This window comes from Canis aureus, chromosome 18, assembly GCF_053574225.1.
Source record: "Canis aureus isolate CA01 chromosome 18, VMU_Caureus_v.1.0, whole genome shotgun sequence".
NCBI lineage: Eukaryota > Metazoa > Chordata > Mammalia > Carnivora > Canidae > Canis > Canis aureus.
Window position 1 is genome coordinate 9,978,970 of NC_135628.1, and position 26,561 is coordinate 10,005,530.

At 36.1% G+C, this 26,561-nt stretch overlaps 1 protein-coding gene and 1 long non-coding RNA gene across 9 annotated transcripts in view; one reads left to right on the forward strand and one right to left on the reverse strand.

Moving 5' to 3' along the window:
- LOC144288563 (uncharacterized) overlaps positions 1 to 24,182 on the reverse strand; it is a 53,641-nt gene extending 29,459 nt beyond the window's left edge. For 3 of the 4 annotated variants that reach the window (XR_013356511.1, XR_013356510.1, XR_013356509.1), the window contains exons 1-4: positions 23,962 to 24,182; positions 15,028 to 15,143; positions 9,092 to 9,199; positions 7,656 to 7,736 (exon numbers count right to left, since the gene is read on the reverse strand). This is a non-coding gene — a long non-coding RNA (uncharacterized LOC144288563). The remainder of the gene's footprint in view (positions 1 to 7,655; positions 7,737 to 9,091; positions 9,200 to 15,027; positions 15,144 to 23,961) is intronic. The other variant, XR_013356512.1, reaches the window with a different exon arrangement.
- The window catches only part of IMMP2L (inner mitochondrial membrane peptidase subunit 2), an 845,985-nt gene that overhangs the window by 330,953 nt on the left and 488,471 nt on the right, over positions 1 to 26,561 (forward strand). The gene's annotated exons all lie outside the window — the stretch shown is intronic.

The window sequence follows — 26,561 nt, forward strand, 5'->3', positions numbered from 1 at the left end:
ATTCCAAAGTATGAAGAATCTTTTAATTTGAAAGCAGTGGCTTTGTGTTCAGGAAATTTCCAGGGAAGAAAATTACTTTAGATTTTTGAGACTGCAATTTCAGCATTAGAATTGGGCCAATTTATCATTTGATAGAATGTAATGGTACTGAGTAAAGCTCTAGTTCTGTTGAGTTTTTAAACATTATTGTTTTTTCCATCCTTCTAGTTGATCCCTCCCTTAAGGTTTGTTGAATTGGTGCTCATATTTCATTTTTAACTGATGGTATATTCCACTTCAGTCTGTTGAAGCCCAGTGCTACAATTTTGTTTATCTTTGTTTACCTTTTTAAGGATGTATTAAGATTGCTTTGTCAGAAATTAGCCATATTGCTCTGAGAATTATTTTCCTATAAATACTTAGTTTATTTACAAAGTAATTGATTGGCTTACTCGACCTTGATGACAGTTGCTGTTTTTATTTCCTCAACATTTTCAGTATTTTTAAGCCTCAGGGCATGTAAAATCATATATCATCATCTCAAGAAGTCTGTGTGAAATCTAGAAACTTTAGGAAGTTTAGGGCAGCATTGTAATAGTGAAAATCTGGAACCAACCTCATAGGAATAAAATAAATTGTGAAATACTACTTCAGTGAAATACTACACAGCTATGAAAACCAATAAGAGAGTTTTGAGTGTACCACCAGAGATGTCTAAGATACATGAATGAGTAAAATAAATAAAATGTAAAATGCAAATAGTATGAGTGATTTATGCATAGACAAAGCTATATAGATACATGAGTAACAAACATATATAGAGAGGATTTTTTTCTTTTAATTTCCAAGGAACCATTAACAATGTTACTTCTGAAGAAAGAAACTAAGGAAAAATGAGAAGGATTTACATTTTCATATATTCATCTTCTCTTTCTGTACACTGCTTTGATTTTTCTTTTTTTTCTTTCTCCTTGTCTCTCCTTCTTTCTTTTTCAATGAGCAGGTATTGCTTTTAAAACTGAAAGGCTTTTTTTTTTTTTGTTTAATTTTTTTTTTATTATTATTATTTTTTATTTTTTATTTTTTTATATATTTTATTGGTGTTCAATTTACTAACATACAGAATAACACCCAGTGCCCGTCACCCATTCACTCCCACCCCCCGCCCTCCTCCCCTTCTACCACCCCTAGTTCGTTTCCCAGAGTTAGCAGTCTTTACGTTCTGTCTCCCTTTCTGATATTTCCCACACATTTCTTCTCCCTTCCCTTATTTTCCCTTTCACTATTATTTATATTCCCCAAATGAATGAGAACATATAATGTTTGTCCTTCTCCGACTGACTTACTTCACTCAGCATAATACCCTCCAGTTCCATCCACGTTGAAGCAAATGGTGGGTATTTGTCATTTCTAATAGCTGAGTAATATTCCATTGTATACATAAACCACATCTTCTTTATCCATTCATCTTTCGTTGGACACCGCGGCTCCTTCCACAGTTTGGCTATCGTGGCCATTGCTGCTAGAAACATCGGGGTGCAGGTGTCCCGGCGTTTCATTGCATTTGTATCTTTGGGGTAAATCCCCAACAGTGCAATTGCTGGGTCGTAGGGCAGGTATATTTTTAACTGTTTGAGGAACCTCCACACAGTTTTCCAGAGTGGCTGCACCAGTTCACATTCCCACCAACAGTGTAAGAGGGTTCCCTTTTCTCCGCATCCTCTCCAACATTTGTGGTTTCCTGCCTTGTTAATTTTCCCCATTCTCACTGGTGTGAGGTGGTATCTCATTGTAGTTTTGATTTGTATTTCCCTGATGGCAAGTGATGCAGAGCATTTTCTCATATGCATGTTGGCCATGTCTATGTCTTCCTCTGTGAGATTTCTGTTCATGTCTTTTGCCCATTTCATGATTGGATTGTTTGTTTCTTTGGTGTTGAGTTTAATAAGTTCTTTATAGATCTTGGAAACTAGCCCTTTATCTGATATGTCATTTGCAAATATCTTCTCCCATTCTGTAGGTTGTCTTTGAGTTTTGTTGACTGTATCCTTTGCTGTGCAAAAGCTTCTTATCTTGATGAAGTCCCAATAGTCCATTTTTGCTTTTGTTTCTTTTGCCTTCGTGGATGTATCTTGCAAGAAGTTACTATGGCCGAGTTCAAAAAGGGTGTTGCCTGTGTTCTCCTCTAGGATTTTGATGGAATCTTGTCTCACATTTAGATCTCTCATCCATTTTGAGTTTATCTTTGTGTATGGTGAAAGAGAGTGGTCTAGTTTCATTCTTCTGCATGTGGATGTCCTGAAAGGCTTTTTTATAAAAAGTACACATTTACTTAGAAAACAATAATATGAGACCATTCTTTTGGTGTCCTCGACAACTTTTTTTTGAATGAAAATTCATCGTCCTCTAATATTCACAATGATTGTAAAAAAAACTGTAGGGAAAAGTGCCACATTGTTTAATTTTAAAACTTCTAGTGCTGAATGGGTCATTTCATTGAACTTTTTCCCCTTAGTTTGATTTTATGGTTTGATTCTTAAAATGAAGAGCAAGGCAATGCTTCACTTGTGTGGTGCTGTGTAAAAAGATTACTACTGCAATGCATTTTGTTCTTTTGAGTGAACAATGTAAACATTTACTTCATTCTACAAGATTAATTATCTTGATTGTTTAGTTTTTGTACTGCCATAATTAAACATGGTTTGAAAAATTAAATTTGACTGCACATTGCAGTGTTTTGTTCATATTGCCAAAGCAAATTTGTAGATTCGGAGAGACCTCAGATAAACTGTTCTGAGTATGTTGCTTTTAATTTATTTTGTATTCTTCTGATAATTTCTAAACATTAAATCTATAATGTTCTGAAAGGAATAGGAATTTTAAAATCATATATACTTGTGAAAAAGTTCTCGTTGGGTAATTAAATGAAAATAAAGGAGATAACATGTAAAGCATCCTGAGGAAGGACTTGGTCACATAATAGGCCTTCAGAAAACTATTTATATGTGTCTATTTTTAAAAATGAAAATACCTTCATACTAAAATTCTTACACAATAAAAAGGTAGTGTAGTAATTGGTGGAGTGATGCAATTGCAATTTTATACTGGATTTTGACTATATTGATTCTTTACTTTGGATATAGGAGGCACTAGTGTTGTCTCTCCTATTCTCCCAGCCTGTCTCATTTTTATTCCTTGCAACTGTATGCTTTTGTGAAATTAGTCTTCAGAAGCAATTGATAATGTCAGTCCCGTGTGTAATTAGATCATAGAAACTTGCATCACTTGAAGCAGAACTGATAAGTTAAAAAAAAAAATTGAAAAAAAAATTAAAAAAAAATTAAAAAAAAATTGTTTCTAGCCTCTCATCCCATCTTCCAAAGATACTAATGAGATTTAGGTTTCCACTGTCCTTAAATGAGAGTAAATGGTGTTAATCCAAATATTTAATAAAATCTTTGTAATTCCATGTAAGTGTAAATGGAAGCCAAAAATCTATTACTTGGGTACATCTTTCCTATACCTGACCACGTCAGTTTTAAGTAATGTCTATTACACCTTTAGAAACTAACATATTAAATAACATACCAAACATTGGCAATTTTGTGTTACTTTAAAATAATTTATTCTTTTTCAATAATTCACTAAAATGCATTATTCAAAGATTGTTAGACCTATAAAAGATATTAATAATATATTCCTGCTGAGGCAATAGAACCTCTGAAAATAAGTGAAAAATGTTTTATTGCGGTTTTTTTTGGAATAACCTAAGTGTACAGCAAAGTAAACTATTTGATGTCTGCATGCTAAATGTAATTATAGAAGCTGATACTGACTGGAGCTAGGCAGGTATGTTCTGTGTAAGTGGTTTTGCAATTTGTAATATAAGGTTGGAAATAGTGGCAAATGTGCTTACCTCACAGAGTTGGTGAGAATAATTTATAAAAGAAATTTTATGAAGGAAATACTATGTTTCAGGTGTTTCCTTTCTTCTAGAAACAAATACCAATTAATATTTTTATTAGCTACAAATAGATTTATTGAAAAGTGAGGAAGTGCTAATCATTTGCAAACATTTATTTGGACTTGCTGTGTACTAGACATTGTGCCAGGCAGTAGATATGGTGATAGAAAAGATAATGGAGTTCAAAGGTATTAAAAGGGAAAGAGCATTAAAAAATAATTATGATATGTAGTAGCACCTATTATAAACAGATGTAGGGGTACAAAGGAGAGATTGATTCTGCTGGGGATCTCAGGAATCCTTCCCAGAGGCTCTGCTTGAAGCTGGATAAATAAGAGCGTTAACAGAGCAGAACAGTAATGGTTATCACAGGTAGACTGGAATTAAGGAAATGTTTATTCCAATATTGAAAGAATACTAAATGTGCAAGGGGAACAGTACTCAGCTCATTTAATGTTACCAAACAGCTGCAAGGAGCAAGTCCCTGTGTTAGCCGCTGAGAGGCTAGAAAGCTGAAAATGTCTGGCGCCTTCTCTGGAGGCGCTCACAGACCTGCCTGCATGTGCAGGGAGAGCGGTGTGTAAGGCGATGTCAAGTAGAGGTTCTGGGTGGACTTTGTGCCATCTATCCAGGCCATGGTGTAACTGCTAAATCCCAAAGAGACAGCTGAGACTTTCTAAGTAAGTTAGCCTCTTGAGTACTGAATTAAAAATGGACTGACATGAAGGAAGAGAGAAATTTCAAGAAATCAGTAATAGTTTAAAAACACACATGGGACATAGCCTTGAAGATTCACAGACAATGAATGGGTGAGATACAGTTTAAATAATGGCAAGCAGACCTATAGTGTGGTCAGAGTAAGTGTTGTAATGTAAAATAATACGTACAAATAAGTTATGTCAAAAGGGATCTAAATTACACTCTTCTAAGTGTGCTACTGGCTAACCCATCTAGAATCTCTTAACTAGGTTTACCGAACAATCTATTTACTAGGAAATTCCCTATTGATCTCTAAGTCATTGCTCACTCAGATGAGAAGGCTTTTACCAACCTAATCCCAAACACGCTCTAGTCAAGATCTCTGGGTATTGAGGACCCCCCATGCAAGGACCATATTAGCACCCCTCCATTTCTTACTCTGAAATAATCACCACTGAGGATTATAAAAGCTGGGAGAAATGAGAACTATCTTTTCTTTTAAAGAAGCTGGGGATGGGTGCTCAGTGTTTTATTGTTTTTAAGAGCATTTCTAAGTTTTTTATTACAAATCTCTACCACCCCTTTTCTACCCCTGGACATAAATTCTCCCAGTTTTATTTTTACTGTACCTTTGGATTTGTTTATCCACTCATTCATTCTTACCCTACTGCTGGAGTGGGAGAAAGGCATTTGAATTCACTTCAGAGAGCAAAGCTTCCACCTGTGCTCTTCTATCACTGTCTGCTTCCTATTAACTTTCTTCTGTATTTTATTTTTTTTTCTCCCGAGAGCCCTCAAGTAGGCTAAATCATTCAAAAAGAAGAAGAAAGGGGGGGGGGAGTCCCTCAGACCAGGGACTCTATAAGCTAAGCAAGAAAACCTTAAATTTTTCCCCTCAAATTTTTCCATTTTCTTTTTTCTTCCATCTTTATTTTTTCCATCTTTAAATGGTTGTTTTTACTCAGCGTGTCTATTTATGCATTTCCTATTAACACTCCATGCACTGAAGCCTGGCTTCTGCCCAAGTCATCCATTCTCCTGAAGCACAGCTCAGTGAGGTTGCCATGGACTTCAGATTGCCAAACTCAGCCTCTCCTCCGGTGTTTGATCGCTGCCCAGTCTACATGGTTAGCTATTCCCCTCTCCAAACTCCTCCCTTGCCTCATGAGCTGTGACTCGGTTTTCTTACCTCTGTGACTTGTTTTCAGTCTTAGCTGTTTCTTCTGTCTTTATCCTGCTCAAAAAAGTGGCTATTCACTTGAGCTCTGTATTTGATCTTCTCTTTTTACTCTTCGCACCCTCTTGGGCAGTCATCCACTTTCCTTGATTAAACTGTGCATATGACTCCCAAATCCAGAGCTCCCATCCAAATTTCTCTTGAGCTCTAGACTTGCAGCTCCATCTGGATGGACCAGGCACTCCAAACTTGGTATGTTCCCAACCCTTTACTGATTTATATCTGGTGTCAGCTAGAATCAAGACTTCTCTCTTTCAAAACAAACAATTCATGCACTTTTATTTAAACTAAATATTTTACATCTTAAAATATTTAATATTTTGTTGGAAGACATAGGAAGAAAAGCAATTAGTGATGGTGGCAGTTTTAGATTTTTCAATTTGCAGACTAAATACAAACCCAGGGAAAGAGAAACAAAAATACAATTTTTTTAAGGAAATTTGCATAGGATATTTTTAAAAGTTATCACAGGAAACAAAGAACTTTGTTGGAGTTGCTTATACTTATGTTATAGTGTAGTGTTTTTATTTAAAAAATATTTGCCTCTGGGGCACCTGCAGTCTCAGCTCAGGTCTTGATCTCAGGGTCGAGAGTTCAAGCCCTGTGTTGGGCTCCATGCTGGGTGTGGAGCCTACTTAAATAAGAAAAAAAATTGCTTTTGCCTTTAACATACGGGGAATGGGACCTTATAATTATTTTCAAGGCATAAGGTAATCTGATGGTGGTTGATGAAGGTTTTAAAAATTCATTGTTGTATTCTGATTTTATTGGTTTCTCGGTAAGTCTGGGAGAAAATTACTTCCTCCACTTGGATATATAGTTGATCAGGTTGTTCTGTGTAAACGTAACTTCTGTTTGCTCCAGTTGCCTTCTGTCCAATCTCGGTAAATCTAGATTTCCATGTAGCTACCCCCCTCCCCTGCCTCTGTGAGCATCCCCCTTCAACTGCTTCTCCCACATTGTTCCTGATGTAGAAATAGTGCCACATAGCCTTCTTTGGGGAATGAATGCTTTCATCCCTAAACAGAGATGGAGAATGAGGGCAGGGTGGTGGGGGGAGAGATGTGTACAGAAAGGATGTAAAATGCAAAGTGCCCTTTTCGAAAAGGTTTTCTTGCTTAGCTCATAGAAGTTCAATTTTTGTTTGGCCTGACTTCATTTTCTAAAGGCACTCACTAGTCCCAAGACGTGTTTGAGAGTAAAAAATGCTAGAATCATCTTACTTTAGAAACTGGATTGTGCTACTAACCTAAAATACTTCCAAGTCAGGAGGAAGGAATATAAAGTTATTTGCCTTCACAGGAATTACTTTTAATAGTACATTAAAAGTCAGGTTCAGTCAACGCAGTTTGTTTGGAAGTAAGAGCATACAGGTGTGTGTGTGTGTGTGTGTGTGTGTGTGTGTGTGTGTGCGTGTGCATTTAAACAGCAACATCTTACCTAGCTGCAGTTTTTGACTATATTTCTGGAAGTGTTCTGTTAGCAAATGTAACTGTGATGTAACGAATGCATTTTACATGCAGTAATGGAATTTAAATTGTTTTGTGAGGCTAAGTAAAATAGTGAATCTATTTTTTGCCTTAGTTTTCTAACCTGCAGTTTGGGGGAGGAACACTGCAAAGAATATTAATTAAAAAAAGGAAATCATTCAAAATGCAAAGTAATGTACTGTGGCCTGTATTAAGTCATTTAACTTTGTTAAACTGGAAACCTGGTAAGTCACGCTGGCCTTGGAAGAAGTGGTGAACAAGACTGTATGCCTTTATTCCTTCTTACCCTTGCCATCCCTGGAACATTCTATTACCTCCTAGTTCAGATATGCGGTGGTCAATGCATTTCTATTCTTCAAAGCTTGCTCTAAGGGAAAGAAAGTAGCATAATTGATGTTTGCTGTGTCAGACTTTCTATTAGGTGTTATACATGTATTCTCATTTGGGTCACTAGGATGACTGTCAAACTTGGGAAGCTCTTTTTCCCTAGAGTCACACTCTAGATAGTCAAACTGCTTAGTCATGAACGTGATGAGACTGATTTACATTATATAACGATATACACAGATACCTGTGTGCCTACCCACCTACAGAGATGAATAATCTTGTTTTATATAGAGAAACAGTATGCCCATAGTGGTAAAAGAGTGTGGCTTTTGAAGCCAGACTATTGAGGAAAGCAGGGCTCCAGAGATGGCCACCTGCCCAGGGTCACATATTATTGGTGACACATCTATAAAAGAATTTGCTCCTGAGTGTGACTGACTTCAGTGCCCATCCTTTGAACCACTTTTAGCCTCTCCTCTCTACCTAGCTTTTCTGTTTGTTCTATTAGTGTATAAAAGAGTGAAATATTTTCTACAGTCCTGTATTTTGTATTATATATATAACATATTTTATGCAAAGCAAATAATTTTTACTTTTGTTGAGTCTAAAGTGTATTTGATGACAAATGAAGGAGCTCTATAATTTGAATTCAGTGATATGGTAATGCTAGATTTAATTTCAAACTGAAGGCTGAAGGACTAGTGAAATCAGCGAAAGCCTTGTTTTTTCTTGGATGTCATTGTTTGCCTTGAACATGAAAAATAGAGTGAGTAGCTAGAAAGCTTAGAGGAATAAAAAATAATAACCATCATGCTGCCCTGGAAATAAAAGGAAATGATAAAGCATACACCTACCAGCTCCATGATCAGTGATTTTAGCTATTGGCCAGACATTTAATTTAGTGTAAAAAATGGTGTGTGATGATGCTTTAAAATGTGTATCTGTAGACAGTTTTCTCATCATTATTTATTTTGATATGCTGACAACTGGCCACTTTAATTTGTGCTGGTAATACAACTTGAAATTATCTCATGAATATACACATATACTGCAATCCCCCCCACCCGCCAAAACATATAGGATTGTCCTGTAAACAAAACTTTATTATACTGGAACTGATATATTAGGGCTAATCTATGGTAGCAGTTTGCTTGAACAAGCATTTAGACGAGGAAAGACATTCTTTCCTCTTAAAAGATATAGTAAGTCTTCCTGCTTGCACCTGCCTCTCCAACCCCCCCCCCCAAGCCCCCACCCAGCCCTTCTACTCTCCATCACTGGGGTGGATTGGAGGTGGAGAAATAACCTCAAGCCAAGTGAGTTCAAGATCATAAAAGCTATAAAGAATTGCAGTTCTCTGAAACTTCACTGAAAATAGCATCCTTATTCTCTTACCTTCATCTTTGTCCTAGTTCTTTGCTGAGGGATGCATAGTTTCTTTAGTATTTGTAGTTTAGGAGAATGTGGACCAGTACATCTTTCTTTTTTCTCTTACTTTCTGTACTTGGGTTATGAGTGACAGAAAAGTTAAAGGAAAATCCATGAGTAGAGCACAAAAACATTAAAGGAAAGCTCTTGAGAAGATAACTGCCATACTTATTAAGCATTAGTATAGTCATTAATGTCTAGTTAATTTCCTTTCAGGTAGGCCCTAGTAGTATTTCTTTCCTTCTTTTTCTTAAATTATAAAAGGGTAGGTTCCCTGAAAGCATTGATATCTTTCAATGGTTTTAATTGATACAGAGTACTCTCAAACCTCTGGGACCACAGAGGCAAAGCTTCTGCTTGTGAGACCACGTCCTCTCTTTTTTCATCCATCCCTAATTGTTTTCATTATTGTGACTGAAACCTTTGATTTCAAGGAATGGAATCCTATAGAGCCTTGATTGGAGAATGGCCACAGTAAATGTCAATTTTCTCATGTTTTCCTAAGTAGCACACTTCAGCTTCTGGTGCACATAGACCATTCTCTAGAGTTCGCTTCCGTTTGCTACTTGAGGGCAATTTTCTCTCCACCATTCTCCTTGTCAGTGTGATTAGCATAGCTGGCTGATGTTAGTAGAAAGTACTTACCTCTTAGGTTTACTGGTAAAGGACTTCTAGCTAGTTTCTACTGGATTTCTATCTGTACATCTGCTCATCTCTCTTTACCATCTTGTGTATATTTGCCTATCGGTCCCCCAGTCCATATTTCAAAGTGCTTTGTTAGTAGCATGTCACTGTATAAACATCATGCTGGAATGGTGCTTGAACAAGAGAAACTTTTTTTTTTAATAGGCAGTTTTTTGTAGGTCTGACCTGACATGAAATCAGACAGTTGAGATAAGGTCCTTGGCTTAAAAATATCTTATTAGGGGAGCACCTGGGTGGTTCAGTCAGTTAAGCGTCTGCCTTTAGCTCAGGTCATGATCCTGAGATCATGGGGTCCTGAGATTGAGCTCCACATTGGGCCCCTTGCTCAGCAGGGAGTCTGTCTCTCCCTCTCCCATTGCCCCACCCCCTCCCTCAGACTTGTGCCCTGGCCCCCAACCCCAATAAATAAAGTTTTAAAGAATATCTTATTAGGTAGGAGATCTCTCTATTGAATAAGAAGTGGTTTTCTTGAGGGTTAATAGCTAAATAACAAGCTAGTGTGTATAATGACATAAATATCCCTCTTTTGGGGTGATCAGTAATGCCAAATTTGTCAAGTGGTCATGGTCTGGGTCTCTTCCTATCATGCACATGTGCCTGACTATTTCACTGGGAATTTGACTCCTGGTTCCTCCCAGGACAAAACAATTCTTTCCTTAAACTAAAAGATCCAGCTACGACAGGCAGAGCCCTCTACTGAGTACTATGCATTGACCTGAAACATGTGGCATACAATCTTTATGAAGCCCTTGTTAAAAGAGCAACAGGGAATTTAAGTCATAGTGCAACTGAGGCTGTCAGGCAATAAAGGGAGCAAGAGTAGTAGAAGCTGGCAAGGGAAGACAAGCCTGGACTTTGTGCTCTTCAGACCCTGTCTGGCAGGTCCCAACCCTTCCAACTAAAATCTTGCCTTCTCTAACACGTCTAAACCTGATTTCCACCTTCTCCAATGCTGTTTCTTAAGAAAATAATAATTTTTCCTTTTCAAAGCAATATCATCACTATAGATGTAAACCTTATTCACACATGGCAGTATGGTAAAGGGTTGAGGCCTTCAGACTCTGGAGCCAACCTGCCTGGATTTGATCCCAAAATCCGTAGTTACTACAACAGTGATTTTAGGCAGAGGATTCCAGATCTTTGTGCTTCAAATGCTTCTTGTGTAAATTTTTAAAGATGAAAATATTTAAGTGAATTAGTATTTATAAAGCACTAAAACAATACCTGCCATGTAATAAGCTCTTTCTAAGTGTTTGCTGTAATGATGATTTACAATATAATCTTGACTGATGTGTAAACCATTCTCTTCTATCTTGTCCTATTGAATGCAGCATTCATTCACTCACTCAACAAATAATTGTTAAGAGCATATGTGCTAGGCACAGTATTCTATCTTGTCTCATTCCCAGCAGGCTTCATACTATAAGTGAAGTCAAAACTAATTATTATAATATAATAATTACATTATTATTTTGAATGCCTGCCCCAGCACTTTGGGATGTAAGCATGTAAATGGCTTTTATTCACACTCTTTTAAAAAGGTTAGTGTGTAACTTTAGCTTGGGTCATGTTGCCTGGAAGTCTAGGTACTCTTGCTAAGTGGCAGGATTAGATTACTTTGATTCTGAAAGGGAGCTGATGGTCACCTATAGCCGCAGTACCCTCCGCCCCCCATCCCCCCCCCACCCCCCCCACCACAATGCCCACGCCTTTCCTCTGCTGAGACTCACTGCTGGAAGGGGTAATAACCCTTTTGACCAGAAGAGTAAGGACCTAATTCCCCTGCGTGCAGAGGCTAGTGACTCGGTGCACAGGGAGTGACTCCATCTTACTCCCTTTGACATCATTTTGTGCCACACATCATGTGTGTTCAGTTGTTCTAGACAACATTGATGTGTACTTATGTTTTACCCAGACTTTTTGAGGGTTTTTTTTTGTGTGTGTGTGTGTGTGTGTGTGTGTAAAGGTATACTCATTTGGGGAAGAAAAGAGCCTACTACTAATTCTACTCCCAGAACCAAGTGGACTAATTTATACTGTACTGGCGAGATGGGAAGGTATTAAAACTTTAAAAAAAAAAAAAAAGAAGAAGAAGAAGAAGGGGGAAAGTTACAGAAAACAGTGGGGAGAGATTTTCAAAAAACAAATGTGGCTCTTCCCAGTGTTGCTTCAGTCTGACCCCATCCTTAATTTATGAATCCAAGAGACTATTGAAAAATGGGGCAGTAAGAACCATCCTTAGGTTATATATTGAAATTAATTTTCTCATCAGTCTTCTGATAAACGTTGAGATACAGTCCTGGAAGCTTAAAACAATGAAGCAGAATGATATTCACATATGTACTAGACAGAAAAGAGGAACAAAGAAGGCCTAAGTAGGCAAGAGGGAATGAGTAATCTGATAGCGGTAGTTCCAAGTGTTGTGACTGTCATGTGCCAGAAGCACATGCTTATACATTGGCATCACTATCTATTTGTGTGGTGTTTCCTTTAAAAATGATAATTGGCACCCCTTTTTTGTATTGTACACTCCTCTTTTTATTAAGATTTTATTTATTTATTTGTGAGAGACATAGGGAGAGAGAGAGAGAAAGAGAGAGAGAGAGAGAGAGGCAGAGACACAGGCAAAGGGAGAAGCAGGCTCCATGCAGGGAACCTGATGTGAGACTCGATCCCGGGTCTCCAGGATCATGCCCTGGGACAAAGGCAGGCGCTAAACTGCTGAGCCACCCAGGGATCCCTGTATTGTACACTCCTTTGGTGTGCATATAACCTGTAGGTAGGCTGTAGCCTATGGACCCCTTCTCAGAATAAATTTTTAAATGCATGAAATAGGATAGAGTTATAAGAGAAAACAGTTATATTGAATACATTTATCAAAATATTAAAAAATTTATGATGCCCTATATATGTGCTTTTTCATGTTGTATTTAAATATATTAAAAGATGTGATTTAACATTGGATCTAAAAATAACCATGGTCATGGTTGTGTTGAAAATAAAGTAGTGTTGAAAATAAATAGTATTTTAAGATAACATGGGTGACCAAGTCACAGGAACTGCTAGTATGTCTGTTGTTTTTCCTTTCTTTTCTTTCCCTTTCTTTTCTTCATATTAGAAAGAGATGCTCAGGCAGAAGTTAGCAAAAATACGTATGTATTTTTTTCCTTCCATGTTTACAAATATTCCTGAATTCTGTGAATGGGCCCGTGGGTCCTTGAAACCCAAGTTAAGAACTGTATTGCAGCAGCCCTGAAGGCAGTAATGCCAGAGTATTAGGATAGATATAGTGAAAACAGTGGAAAACTCTATAGTGATGACATGCTCTATGATGGTGGAAATTTACCTTCCATTTTTTTTTAAATTAAAAGCTATACCTTTTTGTAGTAAGATATTCTTCAAACTTCTAGGACCTTTTCAAAATTTTCCATAATAGTGCCTTGATTTCTTTAAAAAATCATAGAACCATATAATTTTCTTGATTTAACCTTTGAAGATTTCATAACATAATAAGAGATAATTTAGGATTATGTTTTTCTATTCCGATAGATACGTTTATCCCTCATTATGGGACTAAAATGTATTTCCCTACCTTTCACAAAGTTAGGCACACTAATCACTTGTTTCTGATTATACTTCTCCTCTTATTTAATCTAAAATGCTTAGGACCATTGAAATAAACATTTGAATGAAAAAAGTGGTTTTGTAATAATGAAAAGGGATATGCCATATGGTTTGCTCTAATGTTCTTGCTATTCTTTTCATTAGGTTATGGACATTATAGTCTCCTATTGTTCTGACCTACAAGTATAATGCACAAAGTTTGAGTTCTCAGTTTTGGTAATTGCTGTTTACTTATATATATTGATGTAAATGTACTTTTATGTTTAATTGCATAGTTCATTTAGAAATAAATCCTTGGACGTAATATGCCTAGAACCTATAGATTTTCTTATTTTGTTGTCATTTTTAGATCTTCAGTCTTCATGCCTCCTGACATCCAGACTTATTTTTCCCAGTGTATTTTATTTCTAGTTGCTAAATGCAATGAACACAGTCAGACATAGTCAAAAGAAAAAGGCCTGTGAGTTATGGGTGATTGCTTTTATGTATTAATGGTGCCTATGGAGGGTCTCATTAACACGCACAGCATGGGGACTTTTTGCAGCTACCACACAGAGCTCAAAAACCCACTGCAAAGCAGACTTGATTGTTTATGTCTCAGTATTTTTATTTGGAGCTTTAGAGGACGTTAACAAAACTTCTTGGGGCAGGTGGAATGCCATATGGCACAGGGACTGGACCACCGCCATAGCTTTAGAGATTTATCGAAGCTTCTCCTTCTAATGGGAGTGATATGAATCCTTGGACCACTTCCATTCAGTGATGACATTCATGTACAGATTGGCAATAAGCCACTTAAAAACAAAACACAACAGCAACTGTTTAGAAAGAGACTTGTTATTTTAATGTATACTTATTGATAGGGCCTGAAAGAGAGCATCTTTATTAACAGTGTCTTTATTGGATTCAAAACTTTTGTACATTTATCAATTTGTATAAATTTCATACAATACTATTGTAGGGTAATTTTGGGATGGAGGTGGGGGATATAGATAAAGTGATTTTCTATACCATAACCAAATACTCCAAAAATCAGATGTTATGTCTTCGTGTCTTTCACACACACACCACATTTTCACATCTATGGGCAGTTCTGAATGTTTTTATAGCCATTAAGTGGCAGTGTCTGGGACCGGCTGGAGGTAACACCAGAAATCACACTGCTGTTTGAAGTTTACCGTTAGCACAGCAACCTTGCTTACGATGGGGTTTCTATGCCAACCTTGAAGCAGAGTAGAAGGAACTGCCTTTCTGGTACTGCTTGCTAGGGGCTCCTAATGGGCTCTATGGTGGTGGTGAGACCAGAAGCTCGAGAAAGAGAAGGCAAGGGAACTTTTTCAATGTTAGAGAGACTGAATGGAATATGTCCTTGTTTAGTTGAATATGGAGAAATTGAATATTTATAATTATGTTGCTGACTTCAAATTATCAGTATGTATGTGCTAGAATACTCTATGTAATTTGTTCTATGCAATATAATTTTTGTAAAGAATGAGCCTGCCATTTTATATGAAAATTGGCACTGCAAATAATTTAAAATAAAGATTAAAGGATATAGAAGAACATTTACTTACTAACTGAATTTTCACTTTTGTTTCCCCCGGCTTCTCTTTGATTCCTAAGGCAGAATTTTAATTTCTCTCAGGAAGATCCCAGAGTATTCTTCGATTCTTGATGGCTGCTTATATACCTATAATAAGTAGTGAAGCATAATATGAAAAAAATTGTCTTTCATTGAATATGAAATGTAATAACTACCATTTATAGGCACTTTCTATTTTCATAAATGAGCCACACACCTTATAATTTCTTTATTATTATGACAACAGTGCAAACTAGGGTGCTAGCTTTTCCATTTTATTAATGCCAAAAATGAGACAAAGAGAAATTAAGTAACTTCCTCAGGTTCCTTAAGCGGTAGAACTGGATTTAAAAAGCCATTGTCTGTTGAACTCCAGAGTCCATGTTCTTTTCTGTATGCCTAAATCGTGTCTCTTGTTTCATGACAAATATTTCCTAGGGATTTGTAATTTCTTGATTTGGGCACTTTGCCCTTTCGAATGAAAAGGGCCATGGGATCTATAAATAAGTCCTATGGAAGGAATTGCTCTCTTAACAACAACAAAATCTTATAAATGAGAGGTCATGCTAATGTACATGTAGCTGTCTAGGAAAGTGCCAACGCAACTTCTGGCTGTAAGTCTGAGAATATAGCTTCTGCTTGTCCCAGTTAAGCTGTGAATGCATATGCAGTCATTTCTCTTTATAACTCTCTGTGGACAGAGTTTGCAATATCAGATGTGAGATGATGGAAGTGACTCCCAGGAAAAAGAAGCCAAGGAAGCTGTGGCCTAAAATATAAACTCTTTTTTAAAAACTTGTTTCCTTACTGAGCTTGCCAATTTCCATAATTAGTCAGAGGCAATTAAGTACTTTAATTAGTTTGATCTTTATGGAATTTCCAGCATATTTTTGTTTTATAATCAGAACTAAATTTGAGTATATGACTAATATCCCTTGTAAAGGCTGACGCTAGCATGCATCAAAATGGTTTACTTCCCTTCCAGGATAGAGATATTTTATTGGCATAATTTTAACATGCATTTCATAAAAACACAGTGTTTATACATTATTACTTATTTGAAATACCATGACATTCATCTGTAGGCAGCATGGGGTTAAGCAGAACATAATGGCTTTATTTTTTGGTTTAGATGCAGCCACAAAGTAAACATTTAAGATGCATTTATAAATACTTAATATGTCTTTGCATTTAATATAAATGATATCTTAGATTTTGGTATAAAATCATCATTAATATAAAAGTTTATGTAATCTTCCAAGGAAGCAATTTAAGAGAAAACTGCCAGCCTACGTCTGTAAGGTTTAGCATTCAAATCATAATACAAATTAAGGTTGATTTGATTAGTGAATTGCTGACTTCCAAATTTCAATTTACATAAGCACTTGACAGAATCCAAACTACTTAAAAACTAGCCTGACTTCTCTGATTTTCTTGTGCATGTCTTTGTTTCTAAGTCCATTGGATATATAACTAAGATTAGCTTTTTTCTTTCTTATTTGCAACTAAATGCATTGTCGAAACCAGGATTGCCCTGGATTCATACCACATTCTCACCTTCACTCCACCCGAGAGCTTTCTTCTTTGAGGAACATGATTGATTTTATTTTCTTGGCTCCTAATTTTCCTAATTTTTTTTCATCCCTGGGGGTACTTTAGGTTATTTGCTAATTTTTATTTTTCAGACTTCTTTCCTTCCTTTTTTCCTTTTCAGCTGATACATAAACTGACAAACTCTATTTTGAATCCAAGCTGATTTTTTGAAAGTCTCCGAGGATTCCTTTGAATGGAATGTATCATAGAGGTTGGAGGGCATTAGGCGCACAGCACCCTGACTCCCTCCTCTGCAACTGACTCATGTTGAGATTTCTGAACAGCCTCTAACTTCCTTAGATCTAATAGGATCAAAGAAGTGGTAAATACCTGGTGGCAGTAGAGACTAGAAAACAGTGGATTTAGTTCCATTAGTGCTCTTGGCTTGGGAGCTAGAAGTTCTGCCCTAGAGTTCCATTGAGCATGCTAAGTAATTGAGTCCTGAAAACATGACAGTGATGGACACTTAAAGAATTGACTTTACTGAGGATGGGACTTAGGGAAAAAAGAAGATTCTGCATTTTATATATCAGCTACACATTCATTCCCGCTTTTGCCACTTAAAATCTCTTTTTAAAAAAGAGACAAGCAAAAAACAAACAAACAAACATACTCCTAATATAGAGAACAAACTGGTGATTACCAGAGGGGAGGTGGGTGAGGCATTGGTGAAATAGGCAAAGGGGATTAAGAGTACACTCATAGTGATGAGCAATGAGTAATATGTAAAATTGTTGAATCACTGTATTGTACACTTGAAACTAATATAACACTGTATGTTAATTATACTAGAATTTAAACACAAATGCAAAACAAAAAACCTTAAACCTACAACAACCATATGACCCATATATTCCGCTTCTCTTTATTTACTAAAGCAAAGTTAAAAGATATGTCCACACACACAAAAAAACTCTCCTTTAGATGCCTTTTATTTATTTTTATGCTTATTTCTTTTATTGAAGTAAGAAATGGGTTGTGTATGCAGATGCGTATTTTTAAACCTTTTGAACCCAAGGAACTTTATTCAGTATTCATTCTGTTTGTAAGCATGGTTTGAGCATATCTAAAGTGACGGATTAGCTGGCTACAAAATTTATAGTTATTGGTTTTAACTATAAGAAGTAATCAGAAATGTGGAAGCAATGATAAGGCCTTAGTGTACTTTATTCTGTGTTAGGCTTTATCATGTTATTAAAAGGAGTTACAAGTCATTTTTTGGTTATGGTTTATGGCATACAACTAGATTAAATAATGCTGGTCATTTGTTTAGGATTGTATAAAACCTTTGCATTTGTTCCATTATCTACTTTCAAAATTGGAAAATTCAACCATGTATTTTAGGGGATTGGAGCCTTCCTTCTTGCCTCTTATTGATCATCTGGATTTGGACTCATTATTGTGCTGCCAAATGGTGGCTGTGTATGTAGGGCCAAAGCCTGTGAATGAAGCTGGGTACGCCCATGAGAATATATGTACTACGTACTCCACATTTTCTCTCCAAACCATTACCCTTTTCAGCATTTTGGGTTGCTCAAATACACACTTGACTCATTCACCATATATATGTATTGAGCACTTATAATATGTTAGGCAATATTTAGAGGGTTGAATATATAATGATGAACAAGGCAGACAAGATCCCTGTTCAGAGCTTATATTCTATTAACATTCTTTAAACATAAATAAGAAAATATCAGAATAGTGCCAAGAATGACAAAAGTATAGAGTTACTATCAGATACATGTTTCTTAGGGGAAATATTATCTATTCCTACCTTGGAAAACCACGTGAAGATACTGCTTTATTTATTCTCCTGCCAACCACAGCAGAGAAAACTGGGCTCAGTGATCGACATTTTCTTTAATGTGGATCTTAAATGTATGTGCAAATTGTCTACTTACAACAAAAATAGTATGGTATTAGGGACATCGGGTAATGTATACTCCTAATTATATTTAAATAGGTGTCCATATAGTGATAATAAGTAGTAAGATAAGATAGTCATAATGGTATAATAGTAAGATAATATAGCAATAATGGTATATTTGGTAGTTATAAAAACTAAATATCCCTTTCTTTTTTCAATAGCACCAACTAAGCACCATAATATGTTACTTTAGTATGCTAGATTTAGCTTCAAAGATAACATTTTCTACCCTGGAAACATCATAGGAACTTAATAAACAGTATGTCAAAATTTTTCTTAATTTATGCAATAAAATATAGAACAGCCAAAATGAAAAAAAAATTGGAGACTTTGTCACTATGTAGGCATAATTGAATCAAAAATAATTAGTACATTCATTTCAGCACAATTTTATTTTTTGGTTATGTGATTCATGGGAAATATACTTGTTGGTTCTTTAGAGAATGTAGATGTCCCCTAGCTAGTTGGAAATAGTAATGTGAAAAGGAATTAGCATATTCCAGCCTGTACTATGTCCCATTCAGGGTATTAGATGCTTTCTTTGGTTGTCATTATGACCCCATTTTTACAGTAAAAGAAAGTGAAGATCCAAGCAAATGCACACAGGCGATGTGAAAGCTAAGATTCCATTTCCTGCCCTCTGACTCCCAAGTCCCTTGCAGGCCCTTATATTTGGCAACATGAAGCCTCCTACCTCATCTTCCTGTCATATTTGATGTTTCTGTATGTAAATAAAAGTAATCTCACAGGTAGTTAACTGTCAGGGAACATTTTAGGGCAAAGGCAAGGTAAATTAAATTTGTGGGTCATATCCAAAGGTCATTATAATAATGTTTTAGTTACTTCATGAACTAAAGGATCTAAAATTAGTACATAACCATCTGGATCTTTAGTTTTATATTACTCTATTTGACACCTACAGCTTTTAAATTTGGATATGTGTAAATGATAGAAAATAATAATTAACAAAGAGAAGGACAAAGGAAAGAGGACAAATTTTCAAAAAGAAGGGCAGTTTGATACATTTACAATTGCACCCAAAAGCATAAGATACCTAGGAATAAACCTAACAAAAGAGGTAAAGGATCTATACCCTAAAAACTATAGAACACTTCTGAAAGAAATTGAGGAAGACACAAAGAGATGGAAAAATATTCCATGCTCATGGATTGGTAGAATTAATATTGTGAAAATGATAGTCAAGAATTGAGTCAGGTTTTTGTTGTCATCAAAAACTGTCCCTGACTATTTTTTAATGAATTTCTTATGGAGTACTTTGAAGATTCAGCTTTTTTCCTGATTTTTTCATCCATATTCACCAATGAAATTGAGGTTGTTAGTCATCAAATGAGGTGCATATTTGGTAAGAAAACAATTGAGTAGGGTTCCTGGGTGGCTCAGTCAGTTAGGCATCTACCTTTGGCTCAGGTCCTGGGATCAAGCCCCACATTTGGCTCCCTGCTCAGCGGGGGTTGACTTCTCCTTCTACTCTTCCCCTCACTTGTGCTCTGTCTCTCAAATAAATAAATAAAATCTTTAAAAAAATAACTGAGTTGGGCATCCCTGAGTGCTCAGTGGTTTAGTGCCTGCCTTCAGCCCAGAGCCTGATCCTGGAGTCCCGGGATCGAGTCCCACATCAGGTTCCTTGCATGGAGCCTGCTTCTCCCTCTGCCTGTGCCTCTGGCGTGCGCGCTCTCTCTCTCTCTCTCTCTCTCTCTCTGTGTGTGTCTATCATGAATAAATAAAATCTTTAAAAAAATGAGTAAAAGAAAAGATATTAAGATGACACATTGTTCTCTTCTTTCTGATTTTCATTATGTTTATAAAATAAATGAGATTAAATAAATAATGTTCTGGAACTGAAAGAGAATCATTGAAAAACCATGGTAATAAGAGTCCACACCATGGACCATTTTTCTTTATGGTTTAAATGAGGTTAAGTTATTTTACATTTTTTTAGGTAATATATTGTGATTTTCATGAGTTAGCAAACAGTGAAAGTTTGATGCCTTTTGGTCAATCTGCATTTTTGAATAGATTTACAATATGCTGTAGACTTAACAAATGACATTCATATGCCAAAACTAAACTTTCTGACACTTCATTTCATACCTGACATGTATATGATACTTTAAAAATGTAGGATACTGGGGATCCCTGGGTGGCTCCGCGGTTTAGTGCCTGCCTTTGTTCAGCCCAGGGCGTAGTCCTGGGGTCCGGGGGTCGAGTTCCGCATGGGGCTCCCTGCATGGAGCCTGCTTCTCCCTCTGCCTGTGTCTCTGCCTGTGTTTTTCCCTCTGTGCCTCTCATGAATAAATAAATAAAATCTTAAAAAAAATGTAGGATACTTGTAGATCATAATGAGACAACTATATTTCTTCTGTTGACTTTTTTAGCTATATTTTCCAATATAAAGTCACATATTGTGCTTTTCATAAAAGAATACATGTATTTCTTAAACTTAATTTTCTCCCTTACTCTGTGCATTTTGTTTTTAAAGTTCCATATCACAGATCTATTTTGCTTTTCCTCAGGTAATTTATGATTTTCTGAACTATTTGATTTCCAATCCATATGTACTTTTTCATAAATAAATTATAGATTCTTTTCAACAATAAACCTAGGATGATTATTGCTTAAAAAAAGTATATAATGCATAACTTAGGAATTAGTAAAGAGCCTAGTTAATCTTTAGTGAATTTACAATCTCTTCATCAGGGAAAGAAACCCTAGGAAATGACTTTGATGATATTAGTAAATGATATTAAGTCTTAGATAATATAGTTCAGATACCTCAAAAATTAAAACTCAAATGCATTAATTTTGGGAAGAATAATGCACTGATATGATGGAAGGGTTACCAGAAAATACTTTATTTTGCCATTTGTCCCCCTTTGGATTAATCCATGCTTTTTTTTTTTTTTTTTTTTTTTGGCTTATTTATCATATAAATTTTGCTTCAATATACAGTGTTATAGTTTTCATTCCCCTGACTTTAAGGAAGTTTTTAATGGTCCATGGTTTTTAAGTCAAACATTTCCATTTCTAAGTTGTTAGTGATTTTTAAACACATTTATTGAGTTGCAATTCACAAATTATACAATTCACTCATTTAATATATACAATTCAGTGGTTTTTAGTGAATTTACAGATACATGCAACCATCTAGTCTGTACTAGAACATTTTCATTGTTTCTAAAAGAAATCCAGGACCTGTTAGCTTTCACCCCACTTCCTCCCATCCCTTCTGCCTAAGAATCGCAAAGTACAGTTGATTTTTGTATATTGATTTTGCATCCTGAAACCTTAAGGAACTTGTTTATTAGTTCTAACAGCTTTCGAGTGGATTCTTTAAGATTTTCAATATCCAAGATTATGTTATCTGTGAACAGAGTTGGTTTTACTTCTTCCTTTCTAATATGGATGCTTTTTATTTCTCTTTCTTGCCTAATTGTTCTGGCTAGTACCTCTAGTACAGTGTGTTAACTAGATTTGGCAAGACCAGGTATCCTTGCTTTGCTTCTGATCTTATGGGGAAGCATCCCATTTTTAACCATTATGTATTTTCATAGATGCCCTTTTTCAAGTTGAGGATGTTCATTTCCATTACTAGTTTGTTGAATGTTCTATGGTTTTTTGGGCTTTTTTCCCCCCTGTGGAAGGGTGTTCAGTTTTTGTCAAAGGCTTTTTCTGCATCTATTGAGATGATTATATGATTTCTGTTTTTTATTATTTTGGTTTGAAGTACTACATTAATTGATTTTTCAGATATTGAATCAACCTTGTATCTCTGGGATAAATCCCATTTGAAAATGGAGTAATCTTTTTATACATTGTTATATTCAGTTTGCTAGCATTTTATTGGTCTTTTTTGTATTATATTCATAAGAGATATTTGTATCTTTCTTGTGATGTTTTTGTTTGGTTATGGTATCGGAAAAACTGGCCTCATAAAATGAGCTATAATGTATATACTCCTCTTATCTTTTGTGAGAGTTAGTGAAGAAATGGTATTAATTCTTAATATGTTTGGTGTACTGTCAGAATAGCTAAAATTAATAACAAGCAGGTGTTAGTGAGGATATTGAGAAAGGGGAATCCTTTTGCACTGTGGATGGGAGTGCAAACTGGTGCAGCCACTCTGGAAAACAGTATGGAGGTTCCTCAAAAAGTTAAAAATAGAACTAACCTATGATCTAGCAATTGCACTACTAGGTATTTACCCAAAGGATACAGAAATACATATTCAAAAGGCTATGTGCACCTTGTCGTTTATAGCAGCATTATCAGTAATAGCCAAACTGTGGAGAGAGCCCAAATGTCTATCCAATAATGAGTGGATAAAGAAGATGTGGTATATATATCTACAACAGAATATTTCTCAGCCATCAAAAAGAATGAAATCTTGCCATTTGCAATGACAGAGGTGGTGCTAGAGAGTATTATGTTAAGCAAAATAAATCAGAGAAAGAGAAATACCATATGATTTTACTCATATGTGGAATTTAAGAAACAAAACAGATGAACATATGGCAGGGGAACAGGAGACAGGGAAGCAAACCATAAGAGGCTCTTAATGATAGAGAACAAATGGGTTGATGGAGGGAGGTGGGTGGGATGGGCTAGGTGGACGATGGGTATTAAGAAGGGCACTTGTTATGATGAACACTGGGAGTTTTATGTAAGTGATGAACCACTGAATTCTACTCCTGAAGCCACAGTATGTTAACTACCTAAATTTTAATAAGATTTCCATTAAATAAGAAAAAAAATGTTTGGTGTAATTTAATGGAGAAGCCATCTGGATCTGGGCATTTTTTTATTGCTACTTTAATCTTTCATTTTTTTTTTAATATTTATTTATTTGAGAGACAGTGTGAGAGAGAGTGAACCATCAGAAGGAGAAGCAGACTCCCTGCTGACTAGGGAGCCTGACCAGGGGATGGGTGGGGAGCTGCCCATGGTTGGACTTGCTCCCAGGACCCTGAGCTGAAGGCAGATGCTTAATTGACTGAGCCACCCACATGCCCTTAACCTTTCATTTCTTGTGTGTCTTTTCATATTATCTGGGTTTTTTTTTTTTGAGACAATTTCAGTATAGTTTGTGTCTTTTTAGGAAATTGTCTATTTTATCTAAATTATCATACAAGATGCCACACAGATTGTTCATAGTTTTAATTTATAACCTTTATTTTTGTAGGATCAGCAGTAATTCCCCCTCTTTCAGGGTAAGTTCTACTTTATGTAAATAATACCTTAATAAAGAAGTAAAAACAAAATTATTGTCTTAACCTATTTTTAAATTTAGTTTTTATAAAGAAATACTCCTATTTCCTCCTCTAGTATCTAGTACTACCACACTTAAAACACTTCTGATGCTAGATGTATGGTCCCTCTACTGACCGATTCTCTAATACCAGCCTGATGTCATCCAGTTCAGCTCCATTTTAACACCGTCTACCTGGAGTTAGTGTTAGATCTCACAAGTTAGGAGTTCAGCTCCCACTTCAGATACCACTCACAAGTTCCACGTTTTCACCCAAACTTCTGACCCACCAAACATAAATCAGGGTTCCCACTAATCTCTCATCAGGTTCAACAGTTTGCTAGAGTGGCTCACAGAACCCAGGGAAACACAGACTTCTATTTACCAGTTTATTATATAATAAAGAATCTGATGAACAGCAAGATGGAAGATGTAGTTAGGGTGAGGTCTGAAAGGGTCCTGAATGCAGGAGCCTTTGGCATGTGGATGTGTTACCGATCCAGGAGCTCTCTAAACCTTTCAATTTTAACCTGGATTTTTAAGGAGGCTTCATTACATAGACATGATTGATTATTACTCAGTCTTCAACTTCTTCCCCTCCCCAGAGGATGGGATGGGGGAGCTGAAAGTTCCAAGCTTCTAACCGTGGCTTGGTTTTTCTGGTGACCAGCCTCTATCCTGAAGCTATCCCAGAACCCACCAAGAGTCACTTCTTTGAACAAAGATGCTCCTATCACCTAGAAAATTCCAGCGGATTTAGGAGCTCTGTGTCAGAACCTGGGACCATAGACCAAATATTAGAATAAAGGTGCTCTTAGCACTGTATCATGTAGGAAATTACAAAGGCTTTAGGAGCTCTGACCAGGAACTGGGAGCAAAGACAAAATACTCATTATGTCACAATATCAAAATCTTCATATCAACTCCTTTAGGATAGATAATCTTCATTTTAGAGAAGAAGAAATCAAAACATGGAAAAACATGAGGGCTTACCTTGATGCCAGGGGGAAAGGCAGGATCTTTTTCATTCAGACTTGGTTTTGTTTTCATCTCTTCTGGAGGAAAATTGGATTTTAAGTTTAACTTTTAAAATTCAAAAGTCAGAAAGCTGACTTCCTATTGCTTGTTAAGGTAAAAGTTTTCAGTCTCTTATTATGGATAATGGCTTTTGTTCTAGAAGTTAGACCTGTCTATTGGTGTTAACTCAGCTCCCCCTGAACTGACATAACAGCAAGTACTTGGGCTATTCTGAAGCTTCTTTTCTTTGAGTGGGTGAGAAAAGTTCGTAGTAATGGTGGGATAGAGTAAGATGGTATTTATTTATTTATTTTTAATGTGGCTAAGCCAGGATGGGGGAAGTGTTGGCTGTTTTAATGTTTTCCTTGACCTTCTGCTAGCCCTCATACTGAATGAGTCAGACATGAAGACAAAAGGTTACAGGGGGCTCTGGAGTTAATCCTAATCCGTCTACATACAGCTGAGATATACAGTGTTACGAAGACTCTGAAATGAAGGCAGTAGTTTTTTCTGATTTTCACTTAATTTTTGATATATAAATGTTATATATATATTTTGAAAATCCTTTTCAGTTTAATAGAGCTTAATAGTTGGTTTCATAAAATGTAAAGTCTCTTTAAGGCAATAAGAAACTATTCAGTGCCTGTTGTATGCCTCGTATTCATTCTACCAGGGGTCTTATCTATCTTCGATTTGTTGGCTTTTTATTCTTTATTGGAAAGTCCAGCCCACTTAGAGGAATTCTTTAAATGCTAAGCTTTATATATGTACACCTCCCTTGCCTTTCATATTTCCCTGTGACCATTTACTGCACATGTATTGATTTGAAATATCTTTCAGATTTCTTTCTCGGCAGTTTTAATTTGTGCATCTTTGCCAAGAAGGGATTATATTTGTTGCCATGCACATGCTTTATGGGGCTATGTTCTTTTTTTTTCAATAATTGTTTTACTAGAGTCAATAGGAGGCTGGTTAATAGTTTTTCATATGGTAATAGAATTTTCTGAAGCAGAGAAAATGTAATTGTGAAATTTAAAAATAAGCAAACAAGGGCCAGAAGATTTAAGCAGTATATTTCCTGTAAGTACCGTGAACTTTGAAACCAGCAATATGTTTTTGCATTGGGTGAGGTAGTAACTTAAAAAATAAAACATACAATAAAAATAGAGATTATAGCTGTGGGCGGTATGCATATAAAGATGCTTATGTGTGTGCATGGTAATATGTTGTTTGATCAGGAGTTAGAAGACTAGGTTTTGTCACTCACCAGCTGTAAGAAATCATTAAACCCCTGTCTGCCTCAGTTTTCTGGTTTATAATAAAACTTGCCTTGCCCATCTCATTTCTAAAGAAATTAGATGAGATTAACTATGTGAAAGGACTGAAAATGATAGAATTGTTAAATTGTGAAATATTGTTATATGTCTGTGTTTATAGCCAATTCACCATTGATTGTAGTATCATTTTAATGAGTCTGAGGCTAGGTTCCTAAGGTTAAAGAAAATATTTTTGGGGCTTAGTTAAGTGTCTGATTTCAGCTCAGGTTGTGATCTTAGGGTTCTGGAATTGAGCCCATATGGGGCTCTGTGCTCAATGAGGAGTCTGCTTCTCCCTCTCCCTCTGCCCCTCCCCATGCAAATAAATAAAAGCTTTAAAAAAATAAAAATGTTCTTATGACTCTGTGTGTGTATGTATGTGTGTAATTTTACTTTATGATATT